The 27030-nt window shown below is 39.7% G+C and overlaps 1 long non-coding RNA gene across 1 annotated transcript in view; it reads left to right on the top strand.

Annotated features, from left to right (window-relative positions):
* LOC142158667 (uncharacterized) overlaps positions 1-26565 on the top strand; it is a 35480-nt gene extending 8915 nt beyond the window's left edge. Inside the window, exons 2-3 of the long non-coding RNA XR_012692840.1 lie at positions 11085-11218; positions 24645-26565. This is a non-coding gene — a long non-coding RNA (uncharacterized LOC142158667). The remainder of the gene's footprint in view (positions 1-11084; positions 11219-24644) is intronic.
* Positions 26566-27030: the final 465 nt, after the last annotated feature.

Raw genomic sequence — 27030 nt, 5'->3', positions numbered from 1 at the left:
GAGGAAATTTCACAACCAGCAAAGGAAGGGGTTCTTTACAGTAAGGGCAGTCAAGATATGGAATTCATTGCCAGGGAAGGTTGTGATGGTAGATTCAATAGATATGTTTAAGAAAGGGTTAGACAAATTTTTAGCGGAAAGGTGTATCCAGGGATACGATCGTTAATTAAAATGTAGGATAGTAGTGGATATAGGGTAAAAATAGGTCTGCAATATTGAGTCTTGGGGGATTTCACAATTGAAACAGATTGGCGGTTGCTTACTCTGGATCAATTTCAAATATAAGTGCAGGATCGCAGGAGATCCAAAATAGGTTGAACTTGATGGACTGGTGTCTTTTTTCAACCTCATCAACTATGTTACTATGTTAGAAGTCTTGAATGCGTGCGTGAGAAGAGGTAAACAGAGGGGAAGATAGGCGATGATCATTGGCCGATCGCAGTGGGTGAGATGGAGTGTGAATAGAGATGAGATTGGAGATGTAGAGAGCAGTGGAGTTGTCGAGGGCCTTGTATGTGAGGATGAAGAGCTTAAAAAGGATTCTGTAGTTGAAGGGGGGGCAGTGTAGGGCTTGATAGAGGGGTCAGACAGAAGTGGAGATGCGAGAAAGGAAGATAAGTCTAACAGCTGCATTGCAGATTGAAGAAGAGCAAGATGAGAACGGCGGAGGCCAATAAGGAAAAGGTTACAGTAGTCCAAGTAGGAGATGATCAGAGGGTGGATGAAAGATTTGGTGACATCCTGGGAAAGGAAGGGCCGAATGCGAGCAATGTTAAATAACTGGAAAAGTCAGGATTTTGTAAGCAAATGAATGTGTGGGACAAAGGAGAGAGAGTAGTGGAGGATGACACACAGGCAGCAAAATTGGGGAACAGGAGAGATAAAAGAATTGTCAACAGTGATAGAGAGGTCGGATGAGGAGGTTCAAGATGGAGGAAAGACAATGAGTTTGGTTTTAGCAATGTTAAGTTTAAGAAATCTAGAGAACATCCAGGAGGAGATGGTGGACAACCTAGAGAGGAGGGAGGGCGAGAGATCAGGAGATGAGAAGTAGATTTGAGTGTCATAGGCATAAAGGTGGTATTTGAGGTTGAAGGAGCTGATGAGTTCACCCAGGGAGGAGGTGTATAGCGAAAAGGGTAATGGTCCAAGAACAGAGCCCTGTGGGAACCCAACTGAAAGGGTGAAAGAGGGGGAAGAAGAACTAGAGGTGGAAACAGAGAAGGAATGGTTGGCAAGGTAAGAGGTGAACCAGAATGACAGAAACCACCACCAATCATACCACAACTCACATGCAACTCATTACAATTGTGTGTCTGCTCTGTCCCTCTTCACTTACTTTAATTGTTTGAACCATGCATACGTTAATTGCTTTTGTATGGCATTTTTATTGTCTGCCTGTCCACCTTGTCCGTTGCCATCAGCATTATCTGACTCCTAACCTTCTTCCTTTGTTTTCCATCTGTCTTAGTGAATGGAAAAGCCTACTTACTGCAAACCTGCAGGTTAGAATTGATTGCTTTAAAGCCTACTATGGTACTACTGATACCTGTACATATTGGTTGATTTAAAAGCATGACCAAATAAGTGGTTAGCACTTACTCATGAGTTCAATTCCCGGCCATGGCCTTATCTGTGTAGGGTTTGTATGTTCTCCCCGTGTTTGCATGGGTTTCCTCCAGGTGCTCCGGTTTCCTCCCACACTCCAAAAACATACTGGTAGGTTAATTGGCTGCTAACAAATTGACCCTAGTCTGTGTGTGTTTGTTAGGGAATTTAGACTTTAAGCCCCAATGGGGCAGGGACTGATGCGAGTGAGTTCTCTGTACAGCGCTGTGGAATTAGTGGCGCTATATAAATAAATACATGATGATGATGATCTGAAATTAATACAGCTGAATAAGAACGGATTTCCCATTTCATCCGTTTGGACCCATGTCAGTAGCCATTAAGTTGACTGTTTGAGTTTGTGGGTTTTCGCTGTTTGTAGGGAGAGGGGAGAAATATTTGATTACACTTTACTTTTAAAATAGAACTGCAATGTAAATTCAGGATATGGTTGAACATTTAATGCCGTTCATTATGTGAAAATATGGCTTTCACTCAATTAAAGTTAAAAAATCAATTGCCTAATATAAAAAAGCTTATCATAACAGTCATAAAGTTCCCATGGCTTGACAAAAGGAAAGATATTCGACATTGTATCAAAAGCTGCATTCCTAGGTAAGTCATTCTTCTCACAGCCTGGCCAAAGAGCTGTGTTACTCAGCAGATGGAGGAGTAGCTGTGATCAATACAAAGCCTTATTTTTGTAAGGGATAGCTGTGTCTTGCTAGATAGGCATAAAATGAAGCTGTTTCATAGATCCTCCCTTTAATAATATAAATGTAAACAATGTAGACGCCTGCAGTAACTAACTCTCTGAAGAAATAAGCATAACCATAATGAAAACCATAATAACGGTAACATTGTACAGCTGTTGGGAAGTGACGACTACAAACTGCTTTAGAGTGAGCAACACATTTACTTTGATGACATTTCCCATACATGGTCATTAACATAGGGTAGATCTCAAGTTACCTTAAAATTATTCACATAAAATGTCCCCAATGAAAACATTACAGTAAACAAGGAATATTTACAAATGTGTTTTAATAGAGGTTATTATTTCAAACTTGTTTGGGCTGCACCCTGGAACTGACAAACGCATTTCCCAATTGGCTTAAGGGTCATTAAAGTTGAACTATCAAGTCTGTTGACAGAACATGAACTCACAGCTCTGGCTGCAAGATTTTTACATTTTTGTGTGTCTGACAAAGCACAATTTGCTTGTTGGTTTACAAAACAAAAGACATCTTGTATAAACACAAAAATGATAAGAAATAGAAAAGTAAAACAATCTTCAGCTAGTAGACAGACCCTCCTCTGGGTATAGACTCTATTAACACCAAGGGGTAAATGTATGAACATGCGGGTTCTTTATCACCCGCGTGTTCAGCGTGTTTTTTCAACTTCATTAGGCGGATAACAAATTATACTGGATATTATCCTCAGTAAATCAGGCTTACCACTGTGGACAAAATCTTCTACTAAAGAAAGGGTCAAAAACAAGGTTTTACAGCCCCTTCAGATTGGAACCTTTATTGAGTGCGAAAGAGATTATGATGTTGGTTTGAAACATGCAATATGCTTTCCTAGGCCTGCAAGTAAAGAAAGCCTGCAAAATGTTAATTAAATACAGTACACTATGCCCCACAGTAAAATGGCAATTAGCCTTTTAAAAGTCTGCTATATAGGATATTGATATGTGTGCAACAACTGCATCTCTATTTCTGTAGAAAAATATTTGAAAGAAAGTAGTACTTACATATACCAGTACAGTTCCATTGTCTCCCTGTAACAGTCTTTTTCATAAGCAGCTCATTTCAACACCAATGTTCCTTGAGAAAGAGAGAGAAAACCCCCAATAAAATGACAAGTCTATAACAGTTTTAATTGATATGCACACTAATAACTAAAGCACATCATATATATATATATATTCAATTAAATTCACGCAGACATTTTATTGGTGAGGAATAGCTTATCTGGTATAATGGTGTAGTGATGGAATTTGGCAATGGGGACACAAGACCTCAAGTAACTGTCAAAAACCAGCTGCATTAATAGTGGATTATGGACACAGATCTAATACTAGCATAGTCGCCATGGCGTCTGTGATCCATTTTGCGACTGGGTGACAGATTTCATACTTGCTTCCTCTTGCAAAGGATTGTTTAACAGTGAATTGTTGTAAACTACTAGTAGTCTTCTTCTTGGTCTGCTTCTGGGATGAAGATCCACCAGCAGCAGCAGTGGGACTAATGCTGAAGAATTCTTCTGAGGAATCCAGGATAGTGGAGGAGTCATCTAGCCTTCGCAACTTGGATGCAAGACTAACTCCGATCACTACTGAGGATATTGATGAGAACGGTGTTGTGGGTGTAGATTGCAGGTGTCGGGATCTAGCTGAGAGAAGGGACCAAGCTGATGATGGACTGCTTGGTGTTATTACTTTAGCATTAATTTCTGATTTTTCCAACAGCATGCCATGAATATGGATGAGGTTCCTAGATGGTTAAGGTCCCTACCTCTACTGACTGTGGCTTTACAAACGCTACAAATGGCTAGACAACTGTTGTCAGGATTTGGGTAAAAATAATTCCACACATAAGTGGTGGATTTTTTGGTCTTATGCCCAGTCATGACAATGGCCTTCTTATCACGTGCAAGAACTGTTTCCACTGGTGCAGGAATTAAACAACATCATCCTCATCAACATCCTCATTAACGCCCTCATCAGCTACACAAATATCCCCTCATCCTGTTGCAATTCTAAAGTGGCATCCTCAATTTGTGTATCATCGGCTACACTTGGGCTGTTCATGCACACATCTGCAGAATGTCACGCTTGTCTGTGTCCCGGCCAAGCTCGGACGTCCGGGACGTCACTTCCGGGGGTTGTCACAGCCGTTGCCTAGGCAACAGTCAGGACACTGTTATAGATAGCGCCGCGTCCCGGCATTAGCTCCAGCCGGGCGCATGCTCAATGTGGGCAGCTAGGTTTTCTAAATACAGCCACCTGTGGCTGATAGCGCTGCCCTGCTTCTATTGGCTAGTAGTGTGGTATTTAAGGCAGGGAGGGCTTAGCCTCCCTGTCGGTTATAGTTCAGTGCTCCTGTGCCTAGCCTGCTCCTGTGCCTCAGTTGGTGTATTGCCTTTGGATTTTGACTACCCGTGTATGACCCTTTGCCTGCTTCTGGATATTGAACCTTTGCCTGTGACCTCGACCTATCGCCTGTCCTTGGATACTGAACCTTGCCTGTTGCCCCGACCTTGCTGGTACCTGACATTCCCTCTGGTGCTCCGTCCAGTCTGCAAGATCACTGGCCTGCCTCTGTTCCGTGTACCTGTGCGCAGCTCTGTGAGTATAAACTTATACTACTTAGAGTTTAAGACCTGGGGGTATCTGAGTACCTGTAAGCATAACCAGTCTCTACGGGAAAGGCGGCTGCTAAAGGTAAAGACCTCGTCACCTGTTCTATAAGTTTATGCCGCACTACTTGCCGTAACACAGAAATTTTGAAAGGGGCCTTCTTTATGGGTACACTATCAGAATGGTTAGGATTACACATAGCACTCGTGGATAGACTCTCCTCAGGGATTTGTGTAATTTCTGAATCTGAACATACATTTTCATCTAATGACTTACTGTTTTCTTCCAGCCCGGCTATTACACGTAAACTTTTATTTTTTTTTCTGCAGATAACTTCGTCTGGATTACAGGTCTTTTTTTTTTTTTAAGGTAAAAGGTGTTTTTTTACATTTTTGTTTCCCTGACTTTAAAACACTATGCATTTTAACATAGGCTTTAGCAGATGACGTAGAGGAATTACTATCATCATGACTGGTGCCAGCAGCTGCTTGGTGTTCCTGGTCGTCTGTGTACTGCTGTAAATCCATTTTGATAACACAGTACAAAGTGTCTGCAGATTAAGAACCTATGCCAGCTGTTGAACTTGTATCACTGGTTCTCTCTGTGGGAGGGGACTGTTGCTGGAAACAGGTGCTGTGTTCTGGGATGTTACTGCAGGTACCTCTAACATCTCCTCCAGGTCACTGTCCGCTTCCTTATCCGCTGACCCGTACTGCACATCCCAGGCTCTCAGCGCCTTTTTCATTTCACTGCTTGTCGCTGTGTAAGAAATTTGGCACAGTATCTCAAGAGCCACCGTTGACATTTTACTGTAATTAGACATCCTGTACGTTTTCCTGGCTGCAGTTATTCCTCTCCTGAATAAGTTGGCTCTCCTGACTGGTGCACGAAAAGCCGCCCGAGGTTATCCCGCTGCTCGCCACCAGAAATCTGTGACAGGATGGACCGCCTATACCACCCTGTCTGTTGCTGCTGGGAACCGGCTGGACTTACTTTGCCACCGTTCCCTTTCGTTATCCCAAAAGCGCCCTCTTTCCACAGTAAGAGGGGCTTACAAATTCTGCCACCACTGGACTCCTTACCGGCATCCAGAACCGGGTTTTTTCTGGGTAACTGACACTGCGAGTGTACCCCGTTACTGGTGTACTCCTGACCTCTTCCTATAGATCAGTGTTGCTGTGGATGGATCCCCCTGACCTATCACACTGACCAGGGCTGCAGGGTAGCAGGCAGAACGGTGGTACCGGAAAAGCTGGGTCCAACCTCAGAAACAGCTGGAGAACGAATTAGATTTAGGGTCTAATCTGCAGGTCACAGGAATACAGCAATATTGAAGACATTTTCAAGCAGGTCTTTGAAGCAAGTAATGTTTATTTGCTCTCACGCTGGTTGAAGGTACCAGTGCTAAGGTCAGATGAAATCAGAAGAAAAACTTGTCAATACAAGCCAGTGCCTTTTATACAGTTTGGACATTATTTTTAGAATCAGGAAGCAATGTGTTTACACAAACATGGATTTACTTGCATTGCAAAGCCAACAATATTTACACTTATCTATGAAATTCTAGAGATGCTTTTATGTCCTGCATCACATGCTGTTTACGATGTTCAGAAAGGTTTGACCACTCTGACAAAAGGTAACACAGTAACAACCCCCTGCTGGGCCTTTGGCCAGAGCAGGCATTTGACACTTCATCACAAAACTTAGTTAGCAATTCTAAGTTGGTCTCACCATTCATAGTGCAGGCGACTCGGGAATTACCCCACCAAAATTCTCGGGCCTAATCAGACCTGACACCATCTATACTGCGTCTCGACCTGGGTCGTCTTGGCTTGCCCTTGCAAAAACCTGAGTTTTTCTCGCAGTATGAATGGGGTATCAGTGGACACCTTAGCTGCTAGAGACATACTGTCCCTGTTATATTATACAATGGAATGGCTTGACTCAAATAACTATTTTGGCTGGATACACTAAACATGGGGTTACAATATTACATCAGGGAATGACACTGCACACTTACATGAAACAAGACTTTTGACACATTGTATCAGCAGTGTTACGGCATCTGAGTCTTTGATACATTTTGATACAATAACATTTATATTGATACATTTCCCAATGCTATTTCAGGCAATATATTACTGTGGAGGCACATTGCATATCGTCTATAAATTATAACCTAATTACCTCTCAGATTACCAGTTGACCTAGCTAATTAACATGGGCTGCCAGCTATCAGACATTGTTCTGATTACAAACCAAATCTAAAATGCACCTCATAAAAATGGATATTTGAGACACATGGTAATTATGTTAGCTAACACAAGCAAATTGACTTCTGCTGTCCTGTTATTTTCATACAGTATTCTTTATATTTCTGCTACATACAATATTGAAGGAAATAGCAAGGGCAAAATGTACCTAATAACATACAATAATACACAGATTGTGACTGGATCACTGATAAATAACTTTTGCTATAAATTTACTGAAAGGAAATAGCGAAGGGCGCTTATTTATATAATTGCATATGCACTTATTTTTTATATTGTATATATTCTGAGATAAGAAATAGTTATTTCTGAGACCAGGGTAGAAACTCGCTTTTCCTGTTTTAACCTTACTAAAGGATATGCCTTATTTCTGATGTATATATTTGATACAATAGGCCTTTGTGGATGGAGGTCTTTTGTGTATTGGGATGTGTTTTGTATGGAAGTGTCATTGTGTGGGATTTATAAGGTTGCTAGTGGAAACCTCCAATTAGGCATGGGGAGGGAGTTTGATAGTAGGAATTGCTCTGGCCAAAGGCCCAGCAGGGGGTCGTTAATGTGTGGCCTTTGTCGTTCAAACCTTTCTGAACAGTGTGGACAGCATGTGATAGCAGGACATCACAGTGTTTCTAGAATTTCCATAACTGCAAATATTGTTAGCTTTTCAACGCATGTAAATCTATGTTTGTGTAAATAGTGTGCATCCTAATGCTAAAAATAGCCTGTGTCTGAAATGTATAAAAGGCACTAGCTTGAATTGGAAACTTGTTTTTTTCTTGTTTCATCTGACCTGATCACTGATACCTCCAACCAGTGTGAGAGCAAATAAACATCTACTTCAAAGACCTGTATGAAAAAAAAAATCATCAATATTGCTGTATTCCTGTGACCTGCCGATTAGACCTAAAATCGAATCCATTCGCCGGCTGTTTTGAGGTTTGGACCCAAGCTTTCTGGTACCATCACTCTGCTTGCTACCCATGCAGCCCTGGTCAGTGTGATAGGCCAGGGGGGACCATCCACAGCATCCCTGATCCATAGTAAGAGGTCAGGAGTACCAGCCCAGTACCTGCAACGAGACAAGCTAGCAGCGTCAGTTACCCAGAAGAAACCCGGTACTGGATGCTGGTAAGGAGTCCAGTGGTGGCAGCTCGTGTAAGTCCCTCCTACTGCGGAAAGAGGGTGCATCTGGGATAACGAAAGTGAACGGTGGCAAAGTAAGCCCAGCCGGTTCCCAGCAACAACAGACATGGTGGCATAGGCGGTCCATCCTGTCACACCGATGCTCTGGTGTATATGCTTAGATTAGGCCAGGGATTAGAAAGTACATTAAACCCTGAGAAACGTGATGAATACAAAGTTCTCCAGTCCAGTAGCATCCTGTTTCCTCACAACAAGTATGTTTAATCCAGGATGTTAAGAGACAATATGTTTTGGGGAGGCAGGTGTTAAAACAAACAGTAAATAGGACATATTTCAATTGATATTGATGATGAACTTATCAAAAGCATTTTCTTTGGTGATGACAATATTCTGTCTCCAAGTGTCCAGCACGGCCAGCCAATCAGAATTCCATACATCATAGAAGGCAACTGTCCCTGGTTTAAAAAGACTATTCTTTGGAAATCTTTGGCACTGACAATGTTTTATAATTACAATGTTTCATAATATTGAATAACTGCTGTTTCAAGAGGAAACAATTTCTAAGCAAATCACAGTGAAAAAAAAATAAGGTCAAATCACATGGGCCACTTTCAAGTTAGCTGCAAATGTAGATTTCAGTTGAACAGGTCCATTATTATAATCCAGATGTTTGTATACTTATCATGAAGTCTGTGCATACATCTGCATACTATCCTTTGCTGCACTATACCACCTGCAAGGCAGCTGCAATAATTGTATCCCTATTATACACATTTTGTCCTATGTACAATTTGATCAGCATCCTTCCTACATTAAAACTCGTCATTAACTTGTGATGGTCAGAACAAAAGAAATGGCCACTCGAGAACTGAATCACATACATTCCTAAACTGAGTGCATTGTCTTCCTTAATTTACATATAAAGCAACATCAGGAAATTCCTTGGTAAGTTTTGTTTCCTTTTTTCAAGACTTGTGACAGTGTAAAAAAAAACCAAATCTTTTGGTTTGACTAATTTTCTATCGTCATGGTTCATCTTTCAAGCTGCACTACTACCTTCATAAAAGATTTTATAAAAGGTGACCCTCCCCCTAGCCAAAGCCTGTTTCATATAATTGGGTCGTTCTCGGTTCTGTAATACAACCAATTCAGTTAACTAACTTAAAACAGTGGTGAAGTGTTGGCGGGTTGGAGTGAGTGTGAAGTACAATCACTAGAGCTATACTGCTCATACCCCTGTAAAAGGAACAGAGGAATCCCGGGAAAACCGTCTGCCCGATCAGTTCCCAGGGCTTCCTCTAGGGGAAGGGGCACCTTAGTAAAACCTCACACTAGATGGCAATACATAAAGTCAATGTTTGATGAAGACAAGGTATTCTCATTCTCAGATGTGCTTCTGTAAGGCTCAGTAATGTATATGTTATGTAAATCTGTAAGTTAAATTATTATTAGTCCAACCAAATGTCAACCTTAAGTCAGACTTGCCAACTCTCCCGAAATATCCGGGAGACTCCCGCATTTTGCGAGAGTCTCCCGGGCTCCCGGGCGAGTGTGGCAATCCCCCGCATCTGGATAATTCTGCCCACTTCCTAGTGAAGTGGGCAGAATTAAGTCCCAAACGCCGCGATTCCCGGTGAATCGCGGCGTTTGGCCCCACCCCCGCTGTCAAATGACGCATTTTGCGTCATCACGTCATGGGGGCAGGTCCAAAATGACGCCACTTGGGACCCCGCCCCCCTGTTACGCCCACCTCCTCTGCAGGCTCCCGGATTTCACCAACAGAAAGTTGGTAAGTATGCCTTAAGTAGCTCTGCTACATGTGAAGTGTTCCTAATTGCACTGCGATTAGCTAGGGGAAAAATGTATGAATTAACGAACGTATATTTTACCAGGCACGTTGAACTGTTTTACTATATAACTCTGCATTCCCACTTCATACTACTCTGTATACAAGTGTAATTCATGGATTGGGGCACATTTTTCTACAGTCAATTTTAATTAAAATGCTATAAAAACAATATTTAGTTTCACACATGACTTTATCCATGACTACACTCTTTTGTTTTTTAAATTATTTTGCATATTTTGAAAATAAATAGTAATATAGTACATTGTAGATTTTATGAAGTTTTCTATGGTTGTACTTGAGGCTGAATGAATAGCATATACATTTACAACTGTATACCACACTGTGTTGCATCTGGCTGCTACATGAATTAATAACCACAATCATATACATGACAGAATATAAACTAATCTTTCAGCAAATACCATAGATACCAGCTATCACTAGTTATTAATCATTTGTACTATGACGTGGTTAACTGGCCAGTGATTACATTTGACCAGAGAAGGAAAGCACAATACCAGTTAATTTCCTATTGAAGATGTTAAACATAAAATAGAAGCTTATTGTGGCTAGGTGATGTGATCACAAGGATTGTTGTATCTAATTAATTCTTAGAGTTCACTACATCACATGTGGACGGATATATTTTGACCACCAAAGGTTCCCTAGGAACTGTATTGAAATACTGACAAAAAATATGCTTAAAGTGTCTCTGCATATTTTTGTATGTTTCCTTTGTATTTGTCATTTAAATACTAAAGGAAGAATGTATAAAAATATTCTTGTTATAGGACTTAATCCTGTGTCTCTTCTTCCCAAACATCATTTTATCTCCTATCAACAGAGCTGTTTCTCACCATAGCAGGCTGGAGATTGTTACCATCTTCTGGTCATCTCACTGGGAATGTGGCGATGGACAGTGACATCATAGCTCAGAACATCGCTGACATTGATGAGCAGAAGCAGACAGCTTAACAGGTAAGAAGCTGCTTCTGCTTCATGTCAGTGTTCGGTGCTCTGTGTGGGAGCTGCATAAATAACATTATGTCACTTGCTCAGTGTTTTAAGCAACCTCTAACCATTGACGCCATAGGCACTACTTAGGTTTCTGGCCCTGCTTATCCATCGTATTAAGGTGAAATTACAAAAAGGCTTACTTAGGTGCGGTAATCTAAATATCCTGGGACATGGCCTAATTGAAAGCGATATATGTGGTATCACTGGTGGTGTGGTCAGGTCAGCAAAGGACCAAAAATATGACAGAGAGCAGGCAAAGAGGTAACAGAAAAAAAAAAAAATTATACTCTGGTTTTCAAACATCTGTAAAAACAATTTAATGTGTTTATTGTGTGCACTTTATAGGAACATTTCAATTAAGGGACAACTGGAGAGCTATCAAGAAACCTTTTGACCCATGACTTTACTAGAACAATAGAAATAGATCACCTCAGTCTTGACCCGAGAACGTTCAGTTCCATAACTCGAATTAAGGATTAAGCTACCTATTTTAATCTATTGTGCTAACATATATTACTAATTTATTTTGATTTCTGACCTGATTTTAGTGCATAAGTAAATGAAATGTAATGATGCATTTAATAGTGTTTTGAAGCACAAGAGATTCCAGTTTTTATGCTGCCTGAGAGATGGGAGATTTGGCCCCCTCAAAACTTCCTCCAGCCGCACCATTAGCAATATGCCATCAGTAGTATTAATGCCCAGTATTATGCCACTAGTAGTAATATTAATATGCAGCAGTAGTTGTATGCCAAATAAATTCACCTAGTAGAATACCAGCTTTATGGCCCAATAATATGCCACAAGTTATAAGTATTGTCAGTTCACCTAATGTGAACAGGAATACCCATGCATATACCTGCAGCACCAGTAATAAAACAGTAGTAGTCACCCAGGAAAAAGTCAGCAGAAATGCCTTGCAATTTGCCACTAAAAGTAGTTATATGCTATTAGTTACCAGGCAAAATACCATCAGTAATGTGCTCTGGCGGTGCTTAGTGTTGTAAGTGGGCTTCTAAGTACCGGTCAGATGCCCATTAGAAGCCACTGCAGTATACCAGGACTTATAGTTATGGCTGGTTTCAAACAAGATGGGGACATTGTGCAGAAACCAAGGTATGGCCCTCTAGATAGTGATTGTTGGACCAGCAGATAAGTACAAATTCACATTGCCAATTACGCTATACAGACCATATTGCAAGGACCATTCAAATAGTTCATTGTGTTTGAGTTGGGTCTAATCTGTAGGTTCTAAGAATTGTTATTTTTCACCACACCGAGTTTTAACCTCTTATCAATTTGGAGGTATCTCCTCATTTATAACTAGGGGAGGTGCACCTACACAATATAAGTAGTTATACTTGGAGGAAGAGAAAAGAGTTGTGTATACAGGGCACTCTTTTTGATTTTTGTTTAAAAATCAAAAAGAGTGCCCTGTATACACAACTCTTTTCTCTTCTTCTAATCTGTAGGTCACAGTAAACTCAGCGTGCAAGAAGTTGTCAAGCAGGTCTTTGAAGCAAGTGATGTTTATTTGCTTTCACACTGGCTTAAGGTACCAGTGATCAAGAGGTCAGAAGAAACAAGAATGATACATTTCAGTGTACAAGGGCTCTCTTTTTATACAGTTTTAGAGACTAGTCTTGGCAGGGGGTAAGCCAGCCCCCCTGATCAGATGGCTCCGCACAGACTGCAATATTTCATTCAAAGAATAACATCAGGATGTGAGATGTTCTTTAAACATGGATTTATATGCGTTTTAAACTAAAATTTGCAGTAATCTGATATCCTAAATCACATTGATCAGAGATTTCCTTTCACTTTAACCAGGGTACAGGTATGACTCCCTGCCGGGCCTTCAGGCCAAAGCAGGCATTTGACACATCAAAATACTTAGTTAGCATTTCCTGCTATCAGCAAACAGACTCCCTCCCCACATATTCTTAACAAGTTAACCCGTGCATGATACTCATGCATTCTAGTCAAATCAAGCTACTTAAGGTCTTAAAAAGGTTCTTGTCATGCATTTGGGAATAGCCCAGGCCTCCTCAGGGGAAGAGCGTTACTCCCCGACGCAAGTGCCCTTTTTAATGTGTGTTCATGAGGTAAAATTACCTCACGAAAATGAGTTTGAGCCCTTAACTCGTAAATTTAGCCTTTACTACCCCTCCCACGGGGGGGAAGGGAGGATGATGGAAGTTAACTGACTTCACTATTCTAATTTTTTTGTCAAATAATGTCAGTATACCAAATTTCAGGTCAATTGGATGAGCCCTTTCTGAGAAAATAGTTTTTTCTTTTATATATTAGATAATGCTAAGAATTTAGTAGGTCAGTGTATAACTCCGCCCAGCCGGTGGCGCTGCAGCTTGTTTGTTTTTTTTCCCACACACAGACACACGCCACTAGGCTTTTATATTATAGATTGGAGATTTCCTCTACCAAAGTTACAAAACCCCAAAGAAGACATTTCCATACATAACACATCCAAATGTAACACGATAAGTACATTTACAATTATACATTGGAAAAAATGTTGTGTGTATGTTCCTTGCAGGATAACCCCACCCTTTCAGCACCTGTTATGGCCTATAAATTGATTTGAGCAGCTTCCACTTTTGTATTTGTCTGAGAGGCATGTTGGTGTCAGTAGCTGAGGGGGAGTGCTGACATTGGATTGCTATTTGGAGGCTTCTGGGGTACCTCTTTGGTAAGTTAGCTCTCAATTTAAAAACACATATGTATGGCCCAAATATAGGGACTCTCATTGTTTAGAGTAGGACCATCCTATATGCAAAAGCGCCTTGGCGTGGCAGGATGGCTTAAACATACATTTGCAAATGTGTGCAACAAAGACTTTTGCATTTTTATCTACAGTAGAAATGGCAGATCTGTTGCTGGCTATAGCAGTGTGCTGGGGAAAAAATGTTGTGTGTATGTTCCTTGCAGGATAACCCCACCCTTTCAGCACCTGTTATGGCCTATAAATTGATTTGAGCAGCTTCCACTTTTGTATTTGTCTGAGAGGCATGTTGGTGTCAGTAGCTGAGGGGGAGTGCTGACATTGGATTGCTATTTGGAGGCTTCTGGGGTACCTCTTTGGTAAGTTAGCTCTCAATTTAAAAACACATATGTATGGCCCAAATATAGGGACTCTCATTGTTTAGAGTAGGACCATCCTATATGCAAAAGCGCCTTGGCGTGGCAGGATGGCTTAAACATACATTTGCAAATGTGTGCAACAAAGACTTTTGCATTTTTATCTACAGTAGAAATGGCAGATCTGTTGCTGGCTATAGCAGTGTGCTGGGGAAAAAATGTTGTGTGTATGTTCCTTGCAGGATAACCCCACCCTTTCAGCACCTGTTATGGCCTATAAATTGATTTGAGCAGCTTCCACTTTTGTATTTGTCTGAGAGGCATGTTGGTGTCAGTAGCTGAGGGGGAGTGCTGACATTGGATTGCTATTTGGAGGCTTCTGGGGTACCTCTTTGGTAAGTTAGCTCTCAATTTAAAAACACATATGTATGGCCCAAATATAGGGACTCTCATTGTTTAGAGTAGGACCATCCTATATGCAAAAGCGCCTTGGCGTGGCAGGATGGCTTAAACATACATTTGCAAATGTGTGCAACAAAGACTTTTGCATTTTTATCTACAGTAGAAATGGCAGATCTGTTGCTGGCTATAGCAGTGTGCTGGGGAAAAAATGTTGTGTGTATGTTCCTTGCAGGATAACCCCACCCTTTCAGCACCTGTTATGGCCTATAAATTGATTTGAGCAGCTTCCACTTTTGTAATTATACATTGGTGCCTGCACCAATAATTGAAATACATTTCTACAATACATTATTTCTACATGATCCAGCCACAAATAAGTTATTTATAAGTGGTCCAACCATAAATACTGTAGAGGAAAATGAGAAGTAATCTGTCCAACAACTGAAGCTTGGCTGAAATTAGATCATTCAACAGGAGAATGATGCCAAGTACCCAGCAAATATCCATCTGAATGGCTGAAAAAAAATCAATGTTTTGGAATAGCCAATTCAAAGTCAGGACCTAAACCCCATTGAATTACTGTGGCAGGACCTTAAGAAACCTGTGCATGAACAAACATCAATGAACTGAAGCAGTTCAATGTAAAGGGCTGGTAGACTCATATAGAAAACTGCTGAGTAGGCAGTTAAGTTTCTGTATCTGCAGCCTCCTTCAGTGTATACCTAGCCTTAGTCTGCAATGTTTTGGAGTGGTTCACATTTGAACTGTTCACTACTCATTCTTATCTGGTTGTGTTCTCAAAGGTTAAAAGACGCAAAAATAAGCTGGAAGGAAGGAATTGTTCCAACAAAGGATCAATTCCAGTAAATTATTGCTGTAAAATTCAGAAACGGACATTGCAGAAACTTCTGGCCTTGCTTAAAATATTATCACATGATTATTATTTCCTGACATTGCAATTCACAAAAAGAGTATAATGGTTTTGACGGTTAATGTCTGTTTGAAACCAGATTATGTAGCGTCACAGTTGGTTTATAAGTTACATAAACAACTTCCAATTGTATGATTCATTCGAACATTTATTTACAGAAAAGGTAATGTTATAGTAAAATCTAACGTCTTCCAAATGTTTTATCATTTGAATGAATAACATCCACCAAATTCATGTTTTCATTTGGGAAGCACAAGTGACATGGACAAAAGTTAGCATGAATTTCATTTAACATTCTGTGGCCATGTTCTGTTCAGGAAATGTTCATTGGCCTCTCCATGGTAACGAGACACACTTAAAAACACAACTCATAAAATGTAACTCTACTTCAAACATGAAACATCTGCTAGCTTTTTAGTTCTGCTAAGAAAATTCTTACAAAATCTGATGCCCAAAACAATGCAAAAGAATTATTGTACAGAGAGCTGTACACAATGGCCACCTTTTACTTTTATATAAATTGTATATTTTAATGTGATGTATGTAGTAACCGGTTTATTTTTAATCAATGAAGTACTATTTTATTTTCAATTAAGTATATTTTTCTTCCTGTCCCTCATCCTCACTACTGCTAACTGCACAGCAATAGCTTTTGCAGTGTAGCATTTGTAGTGTAGCATATGGGGCCTGGAAGCAATCCCCTGTAGTTTTACGGTAGATAATCTGTACAATGTGAATTGACATCAAAATGAATGGGGAACTCTCCTTCTGTCACATGGGAGCAATTAGGCACTGTCAATGCTGCATGCAAAGATTTCTGAGCATTATCGTTCACGTGTAGTGGTAGAAGCGTTCCTCGTTTACTTCATTGTGTCACCATGGAACAATTTGAGCATTATAAAATGTTACTGCAATTCTAGCAGGAAAAGCACTAGTGTTCAAAGTGCCGGTTTGACATTAGGCTTAAGGCTATTCACGGTTCATTATGAGATGCTCTACAAAATGTGTCAGCATGTATCTTATAATGTCTAGCAATAGATCTGAATCAAGGAACTAGAATATTACAGTACAAAATACTATGTAAATATGTTCACTAGCTGTAATTATTCCCAAAACTGCTAAATAACACCCTTTATTGGCATTCCGTTAGCTTTTCTTTACTGAGCATAAAAAAAAAGAAAAAAACTCACTGCTTAGTGCTACCCAAAGATAATTGCAGTGTAATTGTTTTATAATATGGAAAGTTCTGCTTACTCTAAGTGACAATGATTTTAAACTTCCACATAAGTACCTTAAGGGACCTGTAAAGCATCATGTTCCTGGCTATGCATACATGGTTATCTTCAACATCTTATGACTTTTTCCATTATATTGAATCCGGTATACCAGGAACTATAGGTGCTGCACAGTAGTTCTGCAATGTTGCCACCAGATACCACCAGTCAGGTTGGGCAGAAAAATCACTTATGTGATGGACACATTGGGGTGATAAAACATGTCATTACAGACAGATTTACAATGCGTTCTACACAGACATATGGTGAATGAATCACTATTGGAGGCTCTAATAGTGGTTATAGTGGTTATTGAGTCCATTGGTAACTGGCATGCACATTTCACATGAACATTATAACAAAATCGATAATGATCCATGGCAATTACAGAATATCTGCAAAATTAAACCATAGCACTGTAATCAATAACATTGCTAAGGTAGGTTTCTGTTAGCAGTTGTAGCCCGAGAGTGACTGCATTATAGTGTAGAGTTTCCTATCTTAGAGCTGGTCAAATACTGCCAGGGGATGATGGTGTGTTGGCCAGAAGGGGCTATATGTTAGCATAATAGGTGTGCATAATCGGTGTAGGAATGAACCGTAAATAATGGATATAAATTGGGTTTCATGTGCCAGTCAGAACAGGGTATTTGCTATTGCTCTTTTATTTAGCCTCAGCATACCAAGTATTCACTTTTACAGTGCATTAAAATTATTATTTTAGGTGCTGTACACTGTACCTATTTCAGTGTTCACTAGTGCTAGGTGCAGAGAACAGAATGCAGCGCAAGCGAAATTCACTAAATGCAAAGACAAGTGTATACTTATATCCTGCGACAAACCTATGCTGGCCATATGCTTTGCTATATTGCAGCTAATATGGAGCAGTTAGAACTATCTTGCAGTGATTATGGCCTCACAACTACACTGTCTGATGATCTTATAAAAATCAATCACACTATTATCAGTGTCTCAAAAGAAGGTCAGAAGGTAACCATAGATACTCCTTATTGTCCACTCATCTTCCAGCCGCAAAACCAGGCCCGAATGATGCCATAAATAACACGGCCGCTGGGTCTTAGGAGTGAAACAGCCTGATCTTGTACAATTTGTTCACCTACTTGTGTGTCTAAATTTGACAGCAATAATGTCTTACTGCGCTTTAGCTGAGTGTTTCTCACTTATTTTCCAACTGCAATAAACTGGGCAGAATAAGCAGAGTTATTTATTTATTTTAAGATCTGGCTCACAAACATGTAACTAGACATTACAATCAACTGTGGGGGAAAAACTTGGACATTAGTATAAACCAAATCTTGCAGAGTAAAATAAATGCATTATAAGCATCAACTAAGATATGAAAGCACTGATTTTGAATGTGTATGATTAACGCTGCTGTGGTGAAGAATCTTCTTAACCTACTGTACTACAATGTGGTTCCATGCTGGTATTTTATTGTCACTATAAAAACCAGCTGCAGTGATTACATACTTACCCAGCATGCCACTTTAGTAACGAAAGCTTCCATCCAAATTCTTGAAAAACAGATTGTGTAAAATATATTATTACACAGTTAAATGTTTATTTCTGAGATTTTAGTAAGAATTAACTTTTTTAAATTTCTTTTAGGCCTACCACATAGCCTATTATGGTCACTTTCAGGTTCCCTTGCTGTGGTACAACAGTGAGAGCATAGTGTATCTGTAAGCAGGTACAAAAAGATAGTACCATTTGCAAGGAACACTGAGGACATCTGCATTCCAAACACTGGAACTCATTATGGGATGTCAATATACATCAAGAGCCGATGATGCAAGCTCCTGACATTCCTGATGGCAGATACAATTTTGGTTATCTTTGTTTTGGTTTTTATGGGGTGGGGGGATTCTTAAGAATCACCAAATGGAGCCAAGTATCTCATTACAAATCTCTGAAAAAGTAAAATATGACCAACTCTGGATATTGAGGTTAATTACAAAACAACATTATTTGCCATGGTGCACCACTCCCTACAATTAACTCTGCTTCAACTGTGTTCACAATTCTAATGTCATTACTACTGTCACCCAACAAGTTAAGTTACCAGAACCTGTTGTTGACCAGAGCTTCACCTTTAGCAACCCCCTCTTCCATAGAACCAGATATGTTCGCCAGTACTCCGTTGTCCCCAAGACTTAATCTCGAGTTGTGGTAACTTAACTCAGTAGGTGGGCACCACAGAGGACAAGGCAGTGGGATGTTAAGCTGAGATCTCTATGGCAACCAGGCTGCATGATGCACCTGGACCAGATTTAACAGGTATTCTGAGTTTGCAACAGGATGCAATACCACCCTCCACCAGTATAACAGATTGACAGTGAAGAGTAGAAGATGGTGTAGTACCAGCTCTGGCCTGTGTAGAGATGGTGTTAGAGAGCAGCACAGTGCAAGGAAAGTGCTGGAGCAAGATCGAGCTGTAAATCTGTACTGTGAAACACTGCTGACACAGAGGAGTCCGAAGGAGCAGACAGCAAGCACCACGATCCTGCGCCTGGGAGGTGATGTCACAGATGAGAAGGCAAAGTCATATAACAGGCAGATGATCGGTCCCGGCAACAATATTCAAAGTCAGGGTCACAAGCAAAAAGTCTAACTAGGCAGCAATCAGGGGTGCTCAGGTGACAAACAGAGGTCAAAACCAAGTATGAACAGGGCAGACAATTCACAGCCACAGGCAAGCGTGTGAACACTATAACCGGCAAAGGTTCAGTGAAACTGACACGTATTTAAAGAAGGAGTATCCATTAGGGCAGGTGTCAGATTGAGCTGCAGATGAGAGGAGTTCAAGTGATCACACCCAGGCTGAAAACAACACTGCAGCAGACAGAATGAAAACAGCAATTACCTTCCATTCCAAAGAACTGCATAAAAAGTTCTGTAAAAAATATAGCTCATATGTGGCAAAACAAGTCTTATAAGCCATACAACCCCAAACATACTGAGATTTCTATAATGTTCAAAGCAATTTCTGGAGTCTACAATTCACAACAAGTAAAGTCCATTTTAGCTGAGAATGGAAAACCCATTGATTAATCCTACAGCATAAAGCATACACTTGTCTCACAAAATTAGTTATTACCTTAAAACTATCAAGCCTAAGGGCTCATACCCACTTGCATTTATGAACGTATTTAAAACATATAAGTAGGACTCACAATAGAAAACATTGTTTGCAGTGTTACCATTGCCATTTTACTTTCATTGCCTCTTCAACACATTTTTCAAAACTATATTTTGGAAGCCTTCAGTGTAGTAAAAACCACTAGCAGAATTTAATTTTATATATATATATATATATATATATATATATATATATATATATATATATATATATATACATATACACATACACATTTTTACTAATGAGTATGAGGTCTAAAGCTGCCCATAGGTTTTCACTTTCCAAAGTCAGTAAAGGTCTAGCTAAGGAGCAGTGTCTTAACCTATTTCATCCTGCAACCCAGATTAAGGCTCAGTGACCAATTTAGAACCAAAATTTCCAGTTCACAGTTTATTATTTACTTGAATCAAAAGAATATTGTTGCATAAAAGTATATTATGTTTATCAAAATATAACTGTTGGCTAATTGGGTAGGAATACAAAATATATAATAATATATATAATTATAATATATATTTTTTTGTTGATAGTGCACAATAGTTTACCATACCACTAGAAACAAGGATCCACAATTAATATATCTGAATGGCCAATAATTGCATTGGCACGTGTATTCAGTCATTGGTTGAACACATGCATGAAGTAAAAAAAATTAAATATTTGTGTAATTTGGCCAAACATGCATGTGTGTGTGTGTGTGTAAATAATCTGGCCACAGACCTATTTGTTCAAGGACCTGGACAAATGACAGGTATTTGCATGTCATTTACTAGTAACATTACTCTCTAAGATAAATTAGTAATATGCAGAAGATATAGGAGGACCAGAAAGCATACTGACTGGGTCCTGAACATTATATACACATTTCTTTTTTTTTTTTAATAAAAAGTCAAATACACTGTAGTTTCAGTAAGTAATATTTTGCGATCTGGATGTAGCTGTTTGAGAAAATAATTAGGTGAGTAAGTGATGATTTAATGACTTTTATTAAATGGATTCAAAAGTGAATATGGCTGACTCCTAGTTAGGCTAAAATCAGTGACACTCGACAGGTCTGTTTAATGAAGATTATTTTAGTTTGGGTAGGCTGCTCACAGGATGTGTTCTATTTTAAGTCAGTAGTCAGGAACATTCAAGAATAGTCTGTATTTGAAAAGATAGGGAAAATTAAGCTAGATTTATATTCCCCACACAATGGTGCAGACACTGACAGGAGAATTGTTCGTTTTGTCACATAATTAATCTTCTATTGATTAAACAAGCAAACATATGAAAAAAAGATACGTGATGCAGAGTAGCCAATATAAACTATATGGAAATAACAGAAACAAAAGAGCTGGCGTTGTGAAGTAATTTATAGCTATAAATGGTATTATATAAAAAATGCTTTATTACTGGAGGCAATCTGCTCATAACCATGTTATTAAGTAGTATAAGTTAGAACATATAAATATGATCTGTCAGCGTATCTGGCCATTACGATGCTCCTCTAATTTCCGATTCTCAGTCTGAGTGTCAAGCAGGTGGACACAACTATGTTGGTCAGAGGGTTGTTGTCTTGTGTTAGCTGCATAGAGGGTGGTAATAGGGTAACCTAGAGATTACTTTCATCAGTTATCCAAAACAAATGATCTCCTCTGTTTCAACTATGTAGCGTTCTAAAACCAAGCATCTGAAGTGTGAATTTGCAAAATCACAGAGAACTGAACTTATTAAAACTCATTCATACTGCCTGAAAAACCTGGGTTTTTGCCTGAGCAAGCCCAGACGACCCAGGTTTGGGTGCAGTATGAATGGTACTAGTAAAAAATCCCATGTCTGAAAACCCGGGATTTAAACCCGGGACTTTTGGTCGGGTAATTCCGGTGTCGGCCCTGGTTAGCCTGCAATATGAATGGTGAGACCCGGGTTTTTCAACCCGGGTCTCACATAAAGCAGCTGATTGGGTGTCTGGGACGCTGGCCCTGAGAAAAACTCTCCTCCTGTGCATATACAGACGCCAAATATTCTCCCTCTGTGCGACAAATTGCTCCTTTATCCTCCTGAAATGACACTGTGCTGCTGCATCAAGCGCTCATTTGCTGTATAAAACAGCACATAAACGCATAAAACAGGAACTGTGGACTACCCAATACTGACTTGTCAGCCATGAATAAAGCTGTGAACAGTCACCACCCACTTTGACCTCATCTTTGTGTGCAAAAAAAATATTCCCCTTTAAATGACCTCAGTATCTTTCAGCCAATGAAAGCTCCTCGCGATGACTCACACTTATTGCCAGGGCAGACCCGTGTTCAGTATGAATGGGGTCGACCTGGGAAATTCCTGGGTCCAAGGTGCAGTTTGAACGGGGTCTCTGAGCTGGGACACTCTGTGCCTCTTAAAAAACTCAGCTTGAAAAACCCGGGAAATTGCAGGGGCGGCAGTATCTGTTTGCCCACACACACGGAAACATTTTGCTGTCCTGTAGACCATGATCAACATCACTTATCACAGTGTTACATTAACTATAAAATACAAAATGTAATTTAATCACAATCAATTTGGTACATTATCAAATGATAAATGTAATATATTCTATTTCTCCTGCTTACTACTACTGGAAAATCTAAATCTCTATTTTGTATGATTTTGATATGTCTGTATGATTTCAACATTATCTATTTTCCTTAACAAAATGAGAACTGTGTCTGATAAATTGGCCAAATAAGCCTTTCTACGAATTAATTCCTGATATCAATAGAATCTAAAAAGCTACCAATATAATTTTTTAGTACAATTGTGTGGCCACCCACAGGGGAAGACACATGTTGGGGCACGAATTATCGCAGGTGGCAAGTGGCTATTATCACAAGAGCAAACAGAATCTTTTGGAAAAGAGCTTTACTCTAACCAACCAGTTGTTTGCTTTACCCACTCAAAAACAAGTGTTTCCTAGACTTCATTTTAATAATTAGACTTTTAGAAGTGACATATTTCAAACTCGCCTTTCAAGGAAAAGTGGCCCCAGGATCAAAAATTATGAAGGACCTTTAATTCTTATTAGTGTCCCAGGTTTGGAGAATTCTCTCTAAATGCTCCTTCAGTGTCTCTACCACTGACACATGTTCCCCTCCACTTCCTCTATCTGTTGAGGTCCCAAAAGCTCTGGTCTCAAAGCTCTGCTTTTCTCTCTTTATAGGACTTCTCTTGGTGAACTTAACTTCTTTGGCCTACAGTACCACCTTTTTTCAGACAACACAAACATCTACCTCTCCTCCCCTGACCTCTCTCCATCTTTTTTATCCCATGTGTCCAACTGCCATTCTGTCATCTCCACCTAGATGTCCCAGCGCTGCCTTAAGCTCAATATGTTCAAAATGGAGCTCATACCTTCAAAAATTGCCAGAATACACCCCTTTCTCACTCAGGAAGCGATCAACACCATTACCCATTTTCTCATTATATCCTACCTTGTCTACTGCAATTTCCTAATATCTGGCCTTTCCCTCCCTAGACTGATTTTTCTCTCTCAACACACCACCTCCACTACACCCCTCTGCAAATCCCTGCACTGACTTCCCATTTTCTCCAGAATTGAATTCACCCACACAAACTCCTATACTTCATATATTTTTCTGAACTTGTCATGAGATACACACTGTAATCTGTTTATCAATACTTCTCTCCTCCTATCTGGTAACCACCTCTCACTCCCTTCTCCTAGACTTCTTTCATGCTGCTCCTACTCATAGAACTCCTAACCCTGCCTGACCAGCATGTCAATCTTTTAAGCACCCTCAAAACCCACCTCTTCACTATAGACTATCCTGCCCTCACTTGATACTAATCCTTCTGCATCTGCTACCAGCTCCAATACCTTGCCGTGTGTGTCTTGCTAGCTCCTACTGTCTCAGCATTGTCCTCTTCCTGTGTATTGTAAGCTCTAATGAGCAGGACCCATTGTCTCACATCTTCACCACCTTTATCAAGACTTCTTATAAAACACAGTACCGTCACATGTAAAAGTACAGACAATGTTGCACCTTACAAATTAATGATGATGACAAATTAGTAATTTTCTCTAAACTAGTATTCTAAAACGGAGCAGTGAGGAAAGCATGGTGAGAAGCCAGCCATCAAGGAAGACACAAAGCAAGGGGTGAAAGCATCACAAAATGATGCAGCAATAAAGGGGAGACACAATGGGGAGAAAAAGCATCATAAAGGGGGGCAGCAAACAATAAAGTGGAGACACAATGCAAGGGGAGAAAAAGCATCATAAAGGGGAGCAGTAAGCAATAAAGGGGAGAAAATACATCATAAAGGGAGCAGCATGAAAAGAGAGACACAAGGGGATAAAAACAGCATGATGGGCACAGAGTGATGATGAAGGGTGCAGTGTACAATGAAATGTTATTAGCTATGATGTTAAATTTATCACATAAAAAATAAAAATGAAATGTAATTTTTGTGTATGCACTTTGTAATTCCTGCTTTTTGTATATTTTTGCTTTTGGTGTGCTGCGGAATTCTGAGAAGGGCTTAGGTGTGCCAAAGGTGAGAAAAGGTTGAGAAGCACTGCTCTACCCACAGAAGCTGCTCTGCAAACTTGGACATCATAATACAAGTCATTATGCACTGGTATTCGGCTTGCTTCCACAGCAGCACTGACAAACATGAAGCATTTGAATTTAAATTTTAATTTACATGTAGTTTTTTGTTTTTTTTAAAAAAAAAATCTCAATTTAATAGTACAGTTTGAAAAAAATCCTAATGACAGTGTCAGTTCACATCCCATACCCCCAAATTAACAATAAATTATTGCACTAAATGTTTATAGCATTATTTAAATTAGCTGTTGGCATAGGAAGTTTCTGTGAAATTCACCCAGATTTTGCATTTGAAAATTTATTCCCGAATCGGTTTCGATAACCCAAAATTTGGTAAATATATTACACCCACTGACTCCATCCCTATTTACAAAGCAGCAGGGGCCAGTGATAGTATATTTACTACTCCTCTATCATTATTTCCTTTGGCGGCTGGTTCTGCAACAATAATGACAGGAGCGCACAGAAGATTTTTAAGGGGGAATTTCCCTTCCACCTCCCAAAAAAAGCGAGACAGCTGCCGCGCATGCGCAGCAGCTCCGTTTTGACAGCACTGTACTATACAGCAGCCGCGGCACTGTCAAAGAAGCATCCACGGCGGTGCTGTATACAATACAGCACCGCCATGGAAGCTTCTTTCACAGCTGCGCGGCTGCTGTTTAGTACAGTGCCGCTATGTAGGGCACTTTTTTAGCGGAGGGGAGGGGTTTCTGGAGACCCAGAAACCCCCCCTGAGTGCGCCCCTGAATGAATCCATCGCCCCTCTTTTGCCCCCCAACAGTTCTCAGTCCCTGGCACCAAAAATAATTCTGGAGCTTCATATAACCCTTTCATTGACACCGATCTTGTGATCATTCAGAGAAAATGTACTGAACACTGGCTCCTGATGACATCATAGGATATTTCTCAGGAGCAATTCTCCTGCCTGTACAATTGGGATGTTCACATTACCATTAATACTCATAATTTTTTATAGCTGCTCAGAACAGAGTGATCTTCATGCCTACAAGTAAAAAGTCAAATGTAGAAGAACTATAATGTAAAACACAGCAAATGTAAAGATACATTTTCTAATGTATTGTCTGTTCAGATAGCGGTTTAATGTGTAGTTGTGTGTGAATGAAATGTCCTCTTTAAATTTCACATCATTATCTAATTTCGGATTGATAATTTTTTTTGTGAACACCAGTGATGGGCAACAGGCAGCTCCTCCGAGCCTCCATCCGTACCTTACTGCTTTACTGTAAGATTTGTTTTTAACACTTGTTTATCTTACATTAACATGCTTGCTGACATGTTATTACAGATAATAATTGTTTGATTAAATGTATTGTTTAAACTTATTACTGAGATAAGGGTATTGTGTGGCTTTTATCAAAGCTACCCTTGAAGTGTATCAGGTGCACGGGCACCTCTATAACACTAATACCTATGACCTATATTTTCAAGTGCTGTTTGCATATTACCGTCTAGCTGTATAGTATAAAATCTACTAGGGCACCAATTCAATTTCTTTTTACCAATGAAAACTGATTTTGAATAGTCTGAGAGACATTTATGGTTTATTGCAAATGCAGGGGGAAAACGATTATTAGTAGTATGTAAAATCCTAAATAAAGAGTTGTCAAGTCGTGACAATCCTGTTGTAGTTTACAGATGCAGATTTCAACATGTACAGTGGATTCTTGCAAAATCCTGGAGATGCCAGCAACATTCCATAAATGGACTGACCTGCTAGACTAGGCCTCTGACGTCTTTCTGGGTAAAAGTCTGCCAATTTCTCTTATAAGCAAGCAAATCATTACTTTCCCATGCCTAGATTACAAACTGTACGGAAATATTATTTAGGTTACTGGTAATTTAATAGTAATGTAAAACATTTAATAAACTTTTAGGTACTACTGTATTTGTTTTTTATCCCCAATGTAAATAACATTCACTTTACATCATACGCCCAATTATATGGCAAGATTTATCATTAAAATTCTGCCATGAAGGCTAAAGTCCAAAACACACATGAGGTTCATCTCAAATTGAAAAACCTGTTTTAACTTCAAAAAATATGCCCACCTTTGTACACCAAGACCCCCTAGGGTGTGCTGGCACTCATGGGTAGAAACCAGTTCACCGCTACCTTAACAATCACCCACTGTATTTAAAACTGGTGGACTGAATACGGAAGGGTGAAAGATTCTGAGAACTGTTTAAACACTGGTTAACCTAAGTGGAGAATGTGGTAGAGGTACCACTGCCATCCCATGTGCAAATGCTCTTCTTTCTGGAATACTCATCAAATTACCTAATTTTTAGTTCCC

Source organism: Mixophyes fleayi, chromosome 5 (genome assembly GCF_038048845.1).
Source record: "Mixophyes fleayi isolate aMixFle1 chromosome 5, aMixFle1.hap1, whole genome shotgun sequence".
Classification (NCBI taxonomy): domain Eukaryota; kingdom Metazoa; phylum Chordata; class Amphibia; order Anura; family Limnodynastidae; genus Mixophyes; species Mixophyes fleayi.
This window is presented reverse-complemented; position numbering and strand designations above follow the sequence as displayed.